This window comes from Macaca mulatta, chromosome 3 (genome assembly GCF_049350105.2).
Source record: "Macaca mulatta isolate MMU2019108-1 chromosome 3, T2T-MMU8v2.0, whole genome shotgun sequence".
NCBI classification, from domain to species: domain Eukaryota; kingdom Metazoa; phylum Chordata; class Mammalia; order Primates; family Cercopithecidae; genus Macaca; species Macaca mulatta.
This window is the reverse complement of record NC_133408.1, coordinates 158918745-158934145: the sequence shown is the minus strand read 5'-3', so window position 1 is coordinate 158934145 and position 15401 is coordinate 158918745. Positions and strand designations below refer to the sequence as shown.

At 33.1% G+C, this 15401-nt stretch overlaps 1 long non-coding RNA gene across 1 annotated transcript in view; it reads right to left on the bottom strand.

Annotated features, from left to right (window-relative positions):
* Nucleotides 1-3311: 3311 nt before the first annotated feature.
* LOC106997627 (uncharacterized) overlaps nt 3312-15401 on the bottom strand; it is a 277093-nt gene continuing 265003 nt past the window's right edge. Inside the window, exons 4-5 of the long non-coding RNA XR_013415935.1 lie at nt 11461-11643; nt 3312-3960 (exon numbers count right to left, since the gene is read on the bottom strand). This is a non-coding gene — a long non-coding RNA (uncharacterized LOC106997627). The remainder of the gene's footprint in view (nt 3961-11460; nt 11644-15401) is intronic.

The following is a 15401-nucleotide window of genomic DNA, read 5'->3' as shown; positions in this document are numbered from 1 at the left end:
AAGTCAGTAGAATGCAGTGTGGTTTGTTTATATTGCCTTTCCCTTCACCCTTTGCAAAAAGTGAGATAGATGCTTCTGTTAAAGTGGTGACCGGAAACCAAGTGGGCCATAGTTCACAAAAGATAAGAACACAAATGAAGAAACAACAGGCTGAGGTACAACTTCTGAGCAGATCACATGGAAATTATTTAAAAGAGAATATTTATTTTCCATTTTTAATGTAGAAGAGAGGATGTTTACTTAAGAAAGTAGTGTGCGAGGGAGTTGGTGGTATTATTTTGAGAGATATATAGATGTCTTATTACTACTAAAAGACTTTTAACCAGTATGCCTAATTCACTGGCCATGAAGCATAGTGGTTTACCCTACATATTTAGATTTACGATGTCTTAAAAACAACAACTACAAAACTTTCTGAGTTTCATTGCACAACAGAATTATGTGGTGATACTGGCTACCAGCAATAGTCAGGTATTACTTTGAGGACCAGGTTCAAAATTTCTAATACATTTTTTTCCTATTTTAGCACTTGGAAAATGTATAGTTGTCCATTAAAACATTAAGGACAGATATTTGCATACAAGGTGTTTTCCATTAGCCCACCTATTACTGCATTAGAGAAATGTAACATTTGGCCAATTAAGATAAAAATAATAAAATAAAATGTTTAATTTCATTAGATGTAATTTAATTACAGAATTTAGAAATCATTTTTATATTTCTACAAATGTACTGGGTTTTTATTTCATAATAACAAAAATGCATTGACTCACATCAATTAGAGCTAGCAAAGTCTATTTCAATTATTTAGTGAAATTATCTCATTTTTATAGTCACAGACATTGTAACATAATAATTAGTGAGGTATTTTCAATCAACAATTTAAGATATTTTCATTATGGTAAATTCTTCATATGTCACCTATTTTAATAAAAAAGCATATTGAACATTTTGGAGAGTTTGAATACTATTACAAATTAGTTTTATAAGTTAAAAAATGTTTAATCAGAAGTAAAAGAGGATCTAATACTTTTCACTGTATTTACACTTAAGTTTTTAAGGAAACAGATTTTTGAACCAAAAACACTTCTGAGATTTTTTTCTAAGATCTTTTCTGAGCAAAATATTTCTGAGTTAAAATAGAGTTTTCCTTTTACTGACAGGAAGAAAGGTGGAAGAAGGGTAAAGGAGGCTGGATAAGAAGCATCAGAACCTCCACTTGCATTCTACAAAATATAGTTGCATAGATAAGGACATAGATTCATAGAGTACAATACTGTTTATCCATTTCTTATAACAGTTTTTAGCTTGAATTTTTGGCCTTTAACTCCTGTTTTATTGTTTTCTATAATGAATATTCTTCTCCATATCTTTTTGTGAAATTTAACATCTAACAGTTTTCACGGAGGCTAACAATCGAGACAAAAATTTTCAGTTCTTCTTTACCCTTTTTATTTTCGTAAACACCTGCATTGTTACATTTTAAAAATTTTCATTATAATTTGATCATATGGTGTTAATAAGAAAAGCTGCTAGCTATTCTCAAAGCAAGCCATTTATTTCCTTGCTTGTGTGTTTAGTTATGCTCTGCCCTTTTCCTATAATTTCCTTCCATGTTTCTAGGTAATACAGTCATCTCCTGATTTTCCCAATACTTTCAGATGTAAATACCCATTCCTTTATTGGATATTCCTAGTTTCCTTGCACTCAGCCTAAACATAACATTAAATTACCCTACTGTGTGATGAAGTGATTCATAGCACAGTATGTGGCACAAAGACATAAAAACATATTAATAATTATGCTAACATTTGTTGCTATTTCAAGTGCAGAAACTGTTTGATGCCCTACTGTAGATTTTTTTAATTGTGTTGTCTTTTCTATGTTGATAATTTTGTTTGGAAGCTAAAAGAACAAACTAAATGTATTAGGTACATGAAAAAAATAAATATTTAAAAGTAACAGAAATTAAGAAAATGGGAAATAATAGAAAATAATTAAAATATTTGCTTTAACAATAATAAGCATCAAGAATAATCAAAGAAAATGAATAACAACACGAACAATATAAGTAATAATACTCTGTCAGTACTAGTTGATCATGGCCAACAGAAAAAGTAATTCTGCTAATACATAATTTGAGAAGGGAGATATTAGTTACTCCCATGTTTCTCTGAACATTCTCTTGCTCTTCTTCAACTCACTTCTAACCAGAAAGAGAAAAGTGCCAGAGCCACAGCCTGAGAAGTGATCAGGGGCTGAGACTCATTATTGATTAGGGTAAGAAACATGACATTGCCGGGCGCGGTGGCTCGCTCGTGTAATCCCAGAACTTTGGGAGGCTGAGGTGGGAGGATCACAAGGTCAAGAAATCGAGACCATGCTGGTCAACATGGTGAAACCCTGTCTCTACTAAAAATACAAAACTTAGCTGGGCGTGGTGACAGGAGCCTTTAGTCCCAGCTACTCTGGATGTTGAGGCAGGAGAATCGCTTGAACCCGGGAGGCGGAGGTTGCAGTGAGCCGAGATCGCGTCACTGCATTCCAGCCTGGAGACAGAGCGAGATTCCGTCTCAAAAAAAAAAAAAAAAAAAAAGCATCAATACATTAGGTAGACTACCTCATCTCAGGAGCTGTTTCCTAGAAAACCAGACTTTATCCCACCAAAGCACTTAATGAAACAATGTGTCAGCTTTGAACCCTGCTGAGCCTACAGAATGTCAACACTTCAAGATGGTATTATTCAAGAAGTGTCTTTGTAATTACACCCCCATTTTCTTCTCTGTTGCCCAAGTACCATCCTGAAATTAGCAAATGTAGAGAATAAAGTTGAATTTCCATAAACAAATTTATGTTTTCTAATTACAAAGGTCTCTCTTTTACTACTGCTGTAAAGGATCCTAAAGTACTCCAGAACAATGAACACAATTTTGTAAGTTTGGCTTATGCTAAAACCTTGTTAATTATATACTGAGAATATTCTGTGGGCCACTGTGACCAGAGGATTTTTTTTTTTTTTTTTTTCTGAGAAGGAGTCTCGCTCTGTCGCCCAGGCTGGAGTGCAGTGGCGCAATCCCGGCTTACTTCAAGCTCTGCCCCCGGGGTTCACACCATTCTCCTGCCTCAACCTCCCGAGTAGCTGGGACTACAGGCGCCTGCCACCACGCCCAGCTAATTTTTTGTATTTTTAGGAGAGACAGGGTTTCACTGTGTTAGCCAGGATGGTCTCGATCTCCTGACCTCGTGATCCACCCACCTCGGCCTCCCAAAGTGCTACAATTACAGGAGGACTTTTTACAATATGACCAGTGAGAACGCTTTGGTATCTAACCCATGCAGAGATAGCAAGGAAATCTTCAGAGAAAGGAAAAGAATCAAATTATATTTTTTGCATCAAGTGCTCAACTTGTTCAATCTTGTGGATGTACACATGAAAATAAAACAAAGTAGTGACAGTGTTTGCAAAACTTATACCAGTCTCTTTGCTGAGACACTGATTTCTATGTACTTTATTTGTTCTTGCCCAATTACTGAATCTGGTAAGTAGAAATGACTTTCAATACGCTTCATCAGTGAAGAACGACCAGCCACTTTTTCAAACTACACTGATAAAAATATATAGATACATAATGGATTTTCAAAGCAAAATTGTGGAGAAAAGGAACGGGAGCTGGTAGTGCTATGGGAAATGAGATCTGCTCACAGCTTTTTAAGTGACTTTTATCATGACAAAATTATTCAGGAAAAGCTATTTAATTCTCTCACATAATATCATATTCCTATGACTATCTTAATACTTCACATGACATATTTCTAAGACTCAAAGAAACAAAATGATATGAAATATTTATTGATAACCTACAAGGCAAGGTATACTGAGGTGGTATTAAGTTCTTCTGAAGTCCAGAAACACATATTGACATCATAGTTGTGATTCTTAACTGCATGCTAAAGTAGACCCTGAAAGAAAAAAGTAAATTCAGATAAATGACTAATAATAGAGAAGATTGTTCTCTCTTAAACACAAGGCATACTGTTTCATTTATGGGTTTATAAAAGAGTCATACGTAAATAATCAAGGAAAATTAGTCATACTAACATTTTTATCTCACATATTTTTTCTTCTTTGATTTTCTCATATTAAAAAGGGGATGGGTCTCCAGTGAGGCCCTACCTTCAGGCCAGGGAGGGCCTGAAAGCTGGGGGCCGGGCTACCAGTCCCACAGACTAGAATAGGGTGCCTCTTACAGGCTCGCCTATGGAAAATTGGCAGGGTCTCTTGCCTCTCCAGGGCCTCCTCTCTGCTGAGAGTTGAACACTTGAAGGTCTGACCTGCCTACAGAGAGGAGCTACCCAACTGCAGGTCTCCTCAGAGCTTTTCTAACATTCAGTAAAGCTCCTCTTCATCTTGCTTTCCCTCCACTTGTCTGCATACCTCATTCTTCCTGGGTGGAGGACAAGCACTTGGGAAAAGGCACCATCGGTCAGAGAGATTTCTGGCCAGAAAAGCAACACCCAAAGATCCCATAACAATACTAACATTTTTATCTCAACTATTTTTCTTACTTCTTTGATTTTCTCATATTAAAAAGGCATTTGCTAACTGTGGACATGAAGAATGAGAAAAGGAATGATGATTATCTTATTGCTAACACAAATCCTATTCTGCTAGTTGAGTAAAATGGATTTGACAACAGAATATTTTAAACCAAATACATGAGGTTGTCCACCAAATCCCCATTTTCTATGTGTTTTATGGGGAAACATAATTATTTGCTGTAAAAACCATCTGCTTTTCTTGCCAACAACTTCACTTTTAATCATTGGTTCAACAGAATGAATAATAAAGAGACATCAAAGCAAATAAAGGGAAGAGCCTTTTTTGTGTTTACACTCTCAGAACCAGTAACTCGTTACACTTACACTTTGTGTTTCCAAGAACATGAAATGTTAAAACAAAATTCAATCCCAGAGAGGTGGCTCACTAATTTTAATAACTTTATATATGCTTTCTTCAAATCCAAAATATATTTAAAGTACCAAATCTTTTATCTATGATACACTATAGTTAAAATTACAAAGTAATAATATCAACTATTTCATAAATCTGTTTTTAATCCATTTTCCTGGCTTTACAGGCAGAACCTTGTAAAGTAAGAAAGAGGAATACTAAGTACTGCAGGTGTTTAATCAACACAGTCCCTTTTGTATTCTATGATTTGGCTCTTCTTTTCATCATATATCATCATAAAATATGGATTTTGTTCGAAACTTTCCATTAAGAATCCAAGATCATTACTGAAGATGATGATAGAATCAAAGAGTTTTTCTCGGGACAATCCTCGACTCTGGTATACTCTTGCCTTTCCACCTCATCAGCTCTACCAAGTCTGAATTTCCTGACCTTTAAGGCACTACGCCAGCTCCATCTGTTTGCTCACTTAATATGAGTTAAATTTGTTTAAGGATGAGTTTATCTACTAAGGGATTATCTTTTAGTTGCTTATTATTAGTAGTAGGAAACAGTGTGTAGTTTTGTCCATGTTCTGTACATATGTGAGTTCAGAGGTTTAAATGATGGGAAATGGAATATATGCTTTTTTAAAAAAGCAATATAATTTACATTAATTAATTTAACATACGGTCTTGGGTCCAGCCAAAGCCAGGGTTCCACTGTACAGTACATTTTCTCCCTAAAGCCAAGGAAGGAAATGAGAAAATCTGTCTTTGTGTGTCTTGCCAGCACTTTTGTTCTTTTAAGTGTTATTATACCTTAGTAAGAAGCGAGCTTCATATGTTTTATCTCTTTTTCATTCATAATCATGCTGTTTTCATATGTTAGAAATACTTTGTCTTTTATAAGTAAGTCTATATTATGAAATAATTTACTCAGTTCTTAATATTGACATCTACTTCAGGGATGACTGTACAATTTTTGACATAATATCCAATTCTTGCACTCACACACACACACACACACACAAATCCTCCAAATTTTTACAATATTAAAGTTTTTAAATTATTTTAAATACATTAGTACAGGGAAAATATAAGCATAAAATTATAAAATACTAAATGAAAGGCTCTCACGACAACAGTACCATCACTGCATTGCTCCCAAAGTAAAACGGATGGTCAGATGGCGAAGTGCCATCAGCCTTAGTGTTCTGAAACAGTTGCGAAGCTACTAACATGAAAAGGTTCACTCTGGACACTTCAATTTCAGTGTTTGTTATAATACAAGTGAGATGTCTCCAAAATATTAAAGATGAGCATATTAATTAGACGGTAAGATGTTAAATATTTTATTTTCTATAGTTTTGAAAATGTGTTACTGTTAAAACCAAAGAAGCAATCACCAATCAGACTGGTTTAGAAGCCTTCTTTCAATAATATGATGTAATATAACCTAATTATTTTGTAATTATAATTTATGTCCTAATCATTGCACTCCAAATACAAAATTATGCTGGTTTTGTTTTCATTTTCTCCCCTTGTAGAGCTTGAAAACCTGCAAAATGCTAAGCTAATGATATTTTCCCTTTAAATGTTAAAAAGATAGCTATGTATACTGGATCAAAGTAAAATTTAAAAGCCTAAAATATTTTATCAACTCTGAAATATTTTAATTAAGTCATATTTATATTTTTGTATGACTAAATATTTCCATTATACATATAAGTATATTTATATATTTCCATTATAAATTTTATAAATATATTTACACAGGCTTACTTTGGATATATTTTTGTCAGTTTTTCAGATGATCTGATATGACAGAATCATTTACGTTTCAAATAAACATGATGCAGCATTTCAAATGCACATAATTCACTCTTTAGTTGATGGGTCTTTTATTGTATTTATTTTCAAAATCCCAGTTTCTTCTATTATTTTTTCCTTATAAGGCAGATAAATTTGAAAAAACATGATTATAAAAGTAAATTTAAATCTCACATTTCCCCAAAGATAGGAGAGGAAAACAATCAGCAATTTGTCTATGGGGAGAAAAATTTTCCATTCCAAGGATATAAACACCTTCATAAAGATTAATATTTTCTATCGAATATTTAAAATTTCAGCATTGGTATTGGGGTAAGACAGACTATTTGTTAGATCATCTTGAATCAAAAATAATAATAATAATTGCTGTGAATGCAAGTAACATAAGCCTGCCTGACAAACAGAATGACATTTCGTATTCTAAAATATGTCACAATTATATTTGAATCTAATTTAATTTTTCTACCAGCAGGATATCTTAAAACAGATGCTTTTAAGAATGTCATACACATCTACTCTGTTTATCTCACATTGCTTTGCTTCCTTTTTGTTTTTAATTGATTCTCTCTATCTAGCAGCAGTCTTATAATTCCTGACTGGTTCAGTAACCCCATGACTCACACATAAATTACTCTATAAAATTGCTTGTACAATCTATACCCTACCTAGACGTTTCACATGTAAGGGCTGACAAATAGAGACTATCACAGAATTAAATTTAGGGCTCTAAACCAAAGTTAAAACTCAACTAAGTAAAACTGATTTTGTGAACTGAGCTTAGGTGAGCTGAGGTTATTAATTTAATATTTCTCAGTGCACTTCCTATCTGCAAAATGGGAGGATTAGGTGAAACATTAGTGGAGTTCTGAGTAAGAAGTTTGAATCAATGGATTCTCATCACTTAAAAGTTAGAATAAGATGACTTTGCCCTTTCAAAATACATTTATATAATTAGTTAATTTTCAAAAATTTTACTTTCATTGTCTTTATGTTTAAAAATATTTTAATATGTGAGTATATCTGAAGACCAGATAATTTGGTATCATCACCAATAGAAGTACATCCTTCTGTGTTCAGACAAGAGCACTGAATTGACTCAACTTTGTCTTTATAAGGACCACTGGGTAAAAGTCTTACTTCACAATTAATCTCTGAAATTTTAGGGAAAGGTTTTTACTCTTTTTTTACCTATCTAATGAAGAATTAGTTAAAACTGATTCTTTCTAAGAATGTTATTTAGTCTCCTTTATAGTTACAAATCTAAAGACTGAATATAACAGAAAGTTATATAGGTTCCAACTATGTAAGAAAACATACAAATGAGTAATTTTTTCAAAGCCTAACTCAGAATTACACATTTGTATTATTATCATAGATAGATAAATAATAAAAACTTCCCTAAAATTTCAGAGATTGTGAAGTACAACTTTATCATTTCTCAAAATCCTATACTGAAGGCAATCAGCACGAGAAATATACTAGTTAAACTTGCATCAGTGCCTTTGAGACAGTAATTTCATTTTTATCAGTTTAACTTAAGTGCCTTTCTCAAATATGATAGAGCCTAAACATCCTTAAATGAAAGAAATCTATATACAGTGTTTAAACAAAAATCATGGGCAAAATAAAGCAAATCCAGACTTATTCTGGTCTTTTGTTTGTTTTGTTTACAGTCATTGAATTTTCTAGCAGCATTTATTTTACCGCCACTCTACCTTGGTAGTATCAGAAGTAATACAAAGCAGACATTTTCCACCTGGGGAGATTAGGGTATCTGTAAGCATCAGCACTACAGAACTCATCTGAAAATGCATATCTTTATTGTAATGTTATGTGTACACAAGTGTATGTTCAGTCATATGTATTTTAGGTATACTATTTGTGTGTTTTATAAGTGTCTTTTCACTGAATTTTTATTATCACATACCAGTCTCAAATTACGGGGAAAACTGCAAATGGCAATTTTACAATAATGGAGTAATGTTCTTAAGTATATATCATATACGAAAAGCAATAATGTTCACAATTATTTGTTTTTAATTTGGTTAATTAAATTGAGAAACCAATGCAACAAGTGATAGAAATTATTGCTAATATGATGGTTTAAAAATGAATTTATTTGAGTGTTTAAAGAATACTTTGGTAAATGTATGGCAAAGAAGAGATAAATCTTTCTTACAAAATAATTGCAAATAATATATGCAGATATTTCTTATTCCAGAAGGTAGAACACAATTCCTATCTCCCCACTCTCCACTTTTGATGTTAGAGTAAACTTAATGATTCACTTCCAAAGAGAAGGCTAGAAAAGCTACAAATAGCAACTTAAAGAAGAAATACCTGGCAAGCACACACAGGTGATGAAACATTATGGGGGCCATCAAGTAGATACTATAATAGGCCATGATGAGATTACTTCACCTATGTGGTATTCTGTCCAAGACCTCATAACCCCAGTCTAATTATAAAAAACAAATAAGCAAGGCCTGGCGCAGTGGCTCACGCTTGTAATCCCAGCACTTTGGGAGGCCGAGACGGGCGGATCACGAGTTCAGGTGATCGAGACCATCCTGGCTAACCCGGTGAAACCCCGTCTCTACTAAAAATACAAAAAATTAGCCAGGCGCGGTTGTGGGCGCCTGTAGTCCCAGCTACTCGGGAGGCTGAGGCAGGAGAATGGCGTGAACCCGGGAGGCGGAGCTTGCAGTGAGCCGAGATCGCGCCACTGCACTCCAGCCTGGGCGACAGAGCCAGACTCAGTCTTTAAAAAAAAAAAAAAAAAAAAAAAAGCAAACAAATAAAACATTGAAGAAACTCAGATTGAGGCATTCTACAGGATACTTGGCCATTTTACCCCAAGACTATCAAAGTAAAAGGAAAAATAAAAAGGACACAACTGAGAAACTGTCACAAACCAGAGGAAACTGGGGAGACACAGTAACTAAATGCAAATAAACCCAATACTCTTGACTGGATTCTAGATAATAAACAGTACAATAATGGAAAAGTAATTATTAATAAAAATCAAATACATCTTGGAGTGTGGTTAATCAATAGTGCACCAGCATTCGTTTCTTAGTTTTGATAACTGTGCCATAGATATGCAACTTGTTAATAATAGAGGAAACTAAGTGAGATGTGTACAGTAATTCTGAATTGTCTTTGAAACTTTTCCATAAATATCATATTATTCAAAAAAAAATGTATTGAAATATAAAACAGAACCAAAACAGTATTTGGGTCATGGTACAATATAACACATACAATCAATGGAAGCTCTCTTTGCTAAATATATCTTAGTTTTCTATTTAGGTTAAATTGTGTCATTTATCCTCAGTCAAAACATATGCCCAGAAGCCGCTGCCATGAGAACTCATAACTAAGAAGATGTTCTGTCTCCTACCAGTGAAGTCTATGAAATTTCAGGTATGTTTGGCACCAAAACTTTATCCTACTTATATTTGTTTTTAAGTCTGTATAATAAAATTAACTACCAATACCTTTGAGCTTCAGGAGCATTAATATTTTGAGAACTATGTATTTTGTAAAGGCACCAACAAGGTGAAGGTGAAATACCTAAATTTTGCTGTAATACTGATACTACCACTTTTTCCATGAGAGAAAATCATAAAAATCCAGGTTTATCTACTGATATTATTTCACAGTTTTTTTTTTAAGTTCCTGTTATCCTTCAAATGAAATAGACCAGAAGGTAAGAGATCATATTTCAGGTGACATATAGCAAATATAGTGACTAAGCAGAGAATTCATATTTAGGTGCAAAGTAAGGTCAAATTTTGTTTGTCACTGTCTAGCTATGCAATCTTAAATAATTTTAAAGTTCTTTCTATTAATCAGTATCCTCACCTATAAAATAATAGAACCAAACTCCTTGAGTTCTTGTGAAGATTAGATGTGTTAATATATGAATAACACGTAAACTAGTACAAAATAACATAAATTCCGTATAACTTTTAGATATATTAATTTATTCAAAAAGACACAGTAGAACCCCAATAAACAGACTCGTTCTCAAGAATCAGCCTCCATTTAAACCAACTGGTCAAATTCAGTTCAGACTACAAAGAGTAAGAGGGTAATTTTGTGATAAACAATAGCTATAGAAAACACAACAATTCTAATGAATACCAATGTGACCAAAATATACTAGACCATGGATCTGCAAATTATATGAATCTTACAAATATTAGACAGTATTATTCCAAAATATTTTAACAGTATCAATACACAAATAACTTTTACAATATGAAATATGCAGCAATGAGAAAGTGTGAAACTATGCAAAATAAGTCACAACTGAAATGTCTACTTTGGTATTGAAGCTATTTAAATGGGTCTGCTGATTCTGAAGCACTGGTAAGAATTTCACTAGTTTTTGGTCACAGATTACAAATCAGTTCCATGATCAGGCTTTTTGTACTGTTAAAGAAAAATTATTCAATGGCACTTGTTAAAGCAAGTAGTAAGGTGAATTTTAATTAGTACTACTGCATAGTATTAGATTTTGCAGTAGAGAAGAGACTGGGTTCAACTCAGAATACAGCATACACAATTGGAAATTTACAATCAAGGAGCAGGGGGTGGTAAGGCATGTCAGTGCATGGAAAATTACTAAACATGAACCTCAAGAGTTAGTGGGATTCTAGTTGAACCAACCTGATAGGATTTGTACTGAAGATAAACCACGGTAATGAGACATCATCTGAGGGATACTGAAGGATGAGAAGCTTGATCAGATATGGAGGATGATCAGATATCAAGTGTTGGGAAGTTCTTGATAAAGTGACCTGGCAGTGTTCTTCTTCAAACTAAATTTTACAAGCAGGTGCATAGATGTGCCTAAGAGAAAATTCAAGAGTATGACTGAAGTTTGATCAAGCCAAGAGTCTTTGTGAATATCCCCTTACTGGTCAATGAAGCATGAATGGAGCTAAAGGAAGTTCTACCTACTAATGAAAAAAATAAGATTAAACACCGATTTTACTATCATTGATCATATTTATCGTCTTCAAATAAGAAATCATCTGACATGTACAAAATCTACAGTGCATTATAGTATTGCTAATTATAGTATTGCTAATCAAAACAGGCAGAATCTATTTTTCAATATAACTTATCCCTGAAAGTATATGCTAAAATGAGTAATAAAAAGAGTCATATTGTCTCAAACAAAAATATGCCATCAGTTAAATTCTCAATATATTTTACATAAAGTCATGTTAAAGGAACTTATATTAGGAATTTGATAGATTTTTCTTTGAATTTCAAAGAGTTGTTATCATATCTGGTGAGTTTTAATGTATAATCAGAGGTTTACAAAAATGGATGTTAGATGATAGCACAAACACACACATTCACACATACACACCTAAAATACATATGAGATAGTAGAATTATTGTAAATTGCTCAAAGCTCTGCAAAGTATTTTACTCAAAGTCCTATTATATTGAAATACATACTGATTGTAAGAGATCACCTGATGCATTTCAATGTGTACACAAAGAATTTTAGAAAATAACATCAAAAAGAATAGAGACTTGAACAATAGATGTATGAGTCAGGCTGAATCCTTAAATTTAATATGACAAAAGATAAGAAGTGAAAAACAGCTGAAAAGATTAAGTAGTAAAACATATAGTCTCAGAATAAAAGGTTTATATGGTATTAGGAAAAAAATTAAAATTATCAAATAATATTAAACACACTTAAAATACCATTAGGAATAATCAAGTCAATGGATAATGCCGGGTGAAACCAGGTTTCTCATTGTTGGAGCGGAAATTTATAGATAATTAAGGGGAAGAGGCTAGAATGATACATTTATTAATGGCTTAGAGTTGAGACACTAGTAAGGAATCATGGTTAGGATAATAAAATTAAAGGTGGTTACAGATACAAATATTTATAAATATGTAAATACCTAGATTAGTATTTGCATATATATTTATGCAACATGTATATGTATATGTATATATGCTGTGTAAGTAAGTCTTCAATGGCAATGAGCACACTTAGTGTAAAATCTTGGTTGTTAATATGATTATCTAATAAAGAAAATAAGGGATCTTTGGAGAAAAGATGGTTCTAGGACTTACGCAGGAAATATACGTGATGAGATTGAAATACTTTGGTTTAATATAAAGTAAGTGCAAAAAGTAAATTTTTTAAAAGACTACATCTTGGAACAGAAAATGACATTAAGTAAAGAATAAATCTGAATAAAATGTGAGCTATTGTTAACAATACTGAATCAACATTTGTTAATTAATTGTGACAAATATATCTTGTTAATGTAAGATGTTAACAGTAGGGGAAACTATGTGCTAGTATATTTGGGCATTTTCTATATGGAAACTATCTCATCAATTCTCACATAAGTATAAAGCTGCTTTAAAAATAAGGTCTGTTATGAAACAATAAACCTTCACTTACATTAAAAATAAACTTACAACACTTACATTACAAAGAAAGTCCTCTCACCTTTCTATTTTATATCTCTAATTACTTTTCTCTAAGTTGAATAAATTAAGAAAGTTGATTATGAAAGTTCCCCAATAATAAACACATATGTGACAGCAACCATAGAAATAGAGACTTGAACTAAAGTTATGTCCCAATAATAAACTCAAATCATTGCCAAAAGCTCTACTTAAGAACTACCTGGATTTATGTAAGTAACTAGCACCATTCTAGATTGTCATAAATTTATACTTTGTATCTTTGATCCCTATATCTGTATAGTTGCAAAAAAGTTAAATACCCTACTATAAAAAGTATGAATATGTGACAATTATATATACATAAAGGTAAAGAAAATAGTTGAATGAAAGTTTGACATATAAGCTATATCAACACATAGCATAATGTAACAAAAAATTGATTTCAAATATGACCTTGGATTTCACTAGGGAAATTAACTCATGGGAAAAGTGATTTTTCAGTCTGATTCTGAGCGAATTAATCAACATGTAATAAGAGAGAAAAGGCCAAGTGTCCTCGAGAGTGAGGAGGACAAATGTCATAACATTTTTTATGTATTTTTGTTATTAAATTAAGGTTTCCATTTTATTTATGATCAAAAAGTGTATTCTTTCATTTTATAATCATTTACAATATATTTTTCCCTAAAAACTTTGCTTTTTAAAAATTTCAGTAGTCATACTATATGGCAACATTTTGTTATCCTCCCTTTTCTTTGAAAGGATGCACAAATATTCCAAATTACTTTTGTTGCCTAATCACAGAGGAAAACAAAGCAAAACAAAACAGTTGTCAATTTGTTACATAAAATCCTCCAGGAAAAATAAATGCACCCAGGGAAATACTGGCTTGCACAACAAAAGAAAAATACTCTGTCTTTTCCATAATTTAAACTCTTTATTGGGCCGGGCGCGGTGGCTCAAGCCTGTAATCCTAGCACTTTGGGAGGCCGAGACGGGCGGATCACGAGGTCAGGAGATCGAAACCATCCTGGCTAACACGGTGAAACCCCGTCTCTACTAAAAATACAAAAAATTAGCCGGGCGAGGTGGCGGGCGCCTGTAGTCCCAGCTACACGGGAGGCTGAGGCAGGAGAATGGCGTAAACCCGGGAGGCGGAGCTTGCAGTGAGCTGAGATCCGGCCACTGCACTCCAGCCCAGGCGACAGAGCGAGACTCCGTCTCAACAACAACAACAAAAAAATAAAATAAAATAAAAAAATAAAAAATTAAAAAAAAACTCTTTATTAAACAATAAACAGTTTAATATTAAACAATGAAGAGTTTAATATCCACGTCAGTTCTTTTCTTAATTTATTAGTTTCTTCAGTCATTTAACTTTTGAATGATCCTTCAAATCTTAAAGAAGAGTCAGTGAGCTGAAGTTTATCTAAATAAATCAAGAAAGCGTACGACGAAATTAGTCATTAAGAGTCTCTGAAAATAATAGACTACTTCTGCCATTCTGAGACTAGAAGGAAGCTAAACATATTTACAACTTAAGCAATTCAACAAAGTACCCCTCAGAGCAATATTTTTTATATAAATAATGTTAACTGAAGCTATAAGTCTAGTATTTAAATCACTGTGAGTACAGAAATAGTCAAATATTATCATAGTAAGGAGAACTTTAGAAGAAAATTGTCAGGATACAACAAAGAACAACCAGAAAGCACCCACTTACTGACAATCTCTTATCTTGCATAGCCTAGTCATTGAGTCATTGCTAGGTAGACCATTGGATCCTGTACGTGCCTGCGTCACCAACACAGTGCATTATGTAACACTATGGATAGTCTAAAGTCTCCGCTTCATGTTTCCTTTCTTCCTCTCCATCCCCTCTTTGAGTAGATGTTTCTATGGCCAAGATACTCAGCATCAGGAGTCTGAATCTCTCAGATTCTTCTCCCATCTCGCTTATCTCAGAGAATCTACAAGATACTGAGAACTTCCCCTGTTTACCAAGGGCACTTATGAATATAAACATGACAGATTATTACTTTATTAAGCTAAAATAGGACAGTCCTCTGATATCACATCAAAACTTAACATAATATTTTAAATCTCAAATCAGTCTAAAATATGTTTTAATCCCATGTAAAATACATTTTTTATTG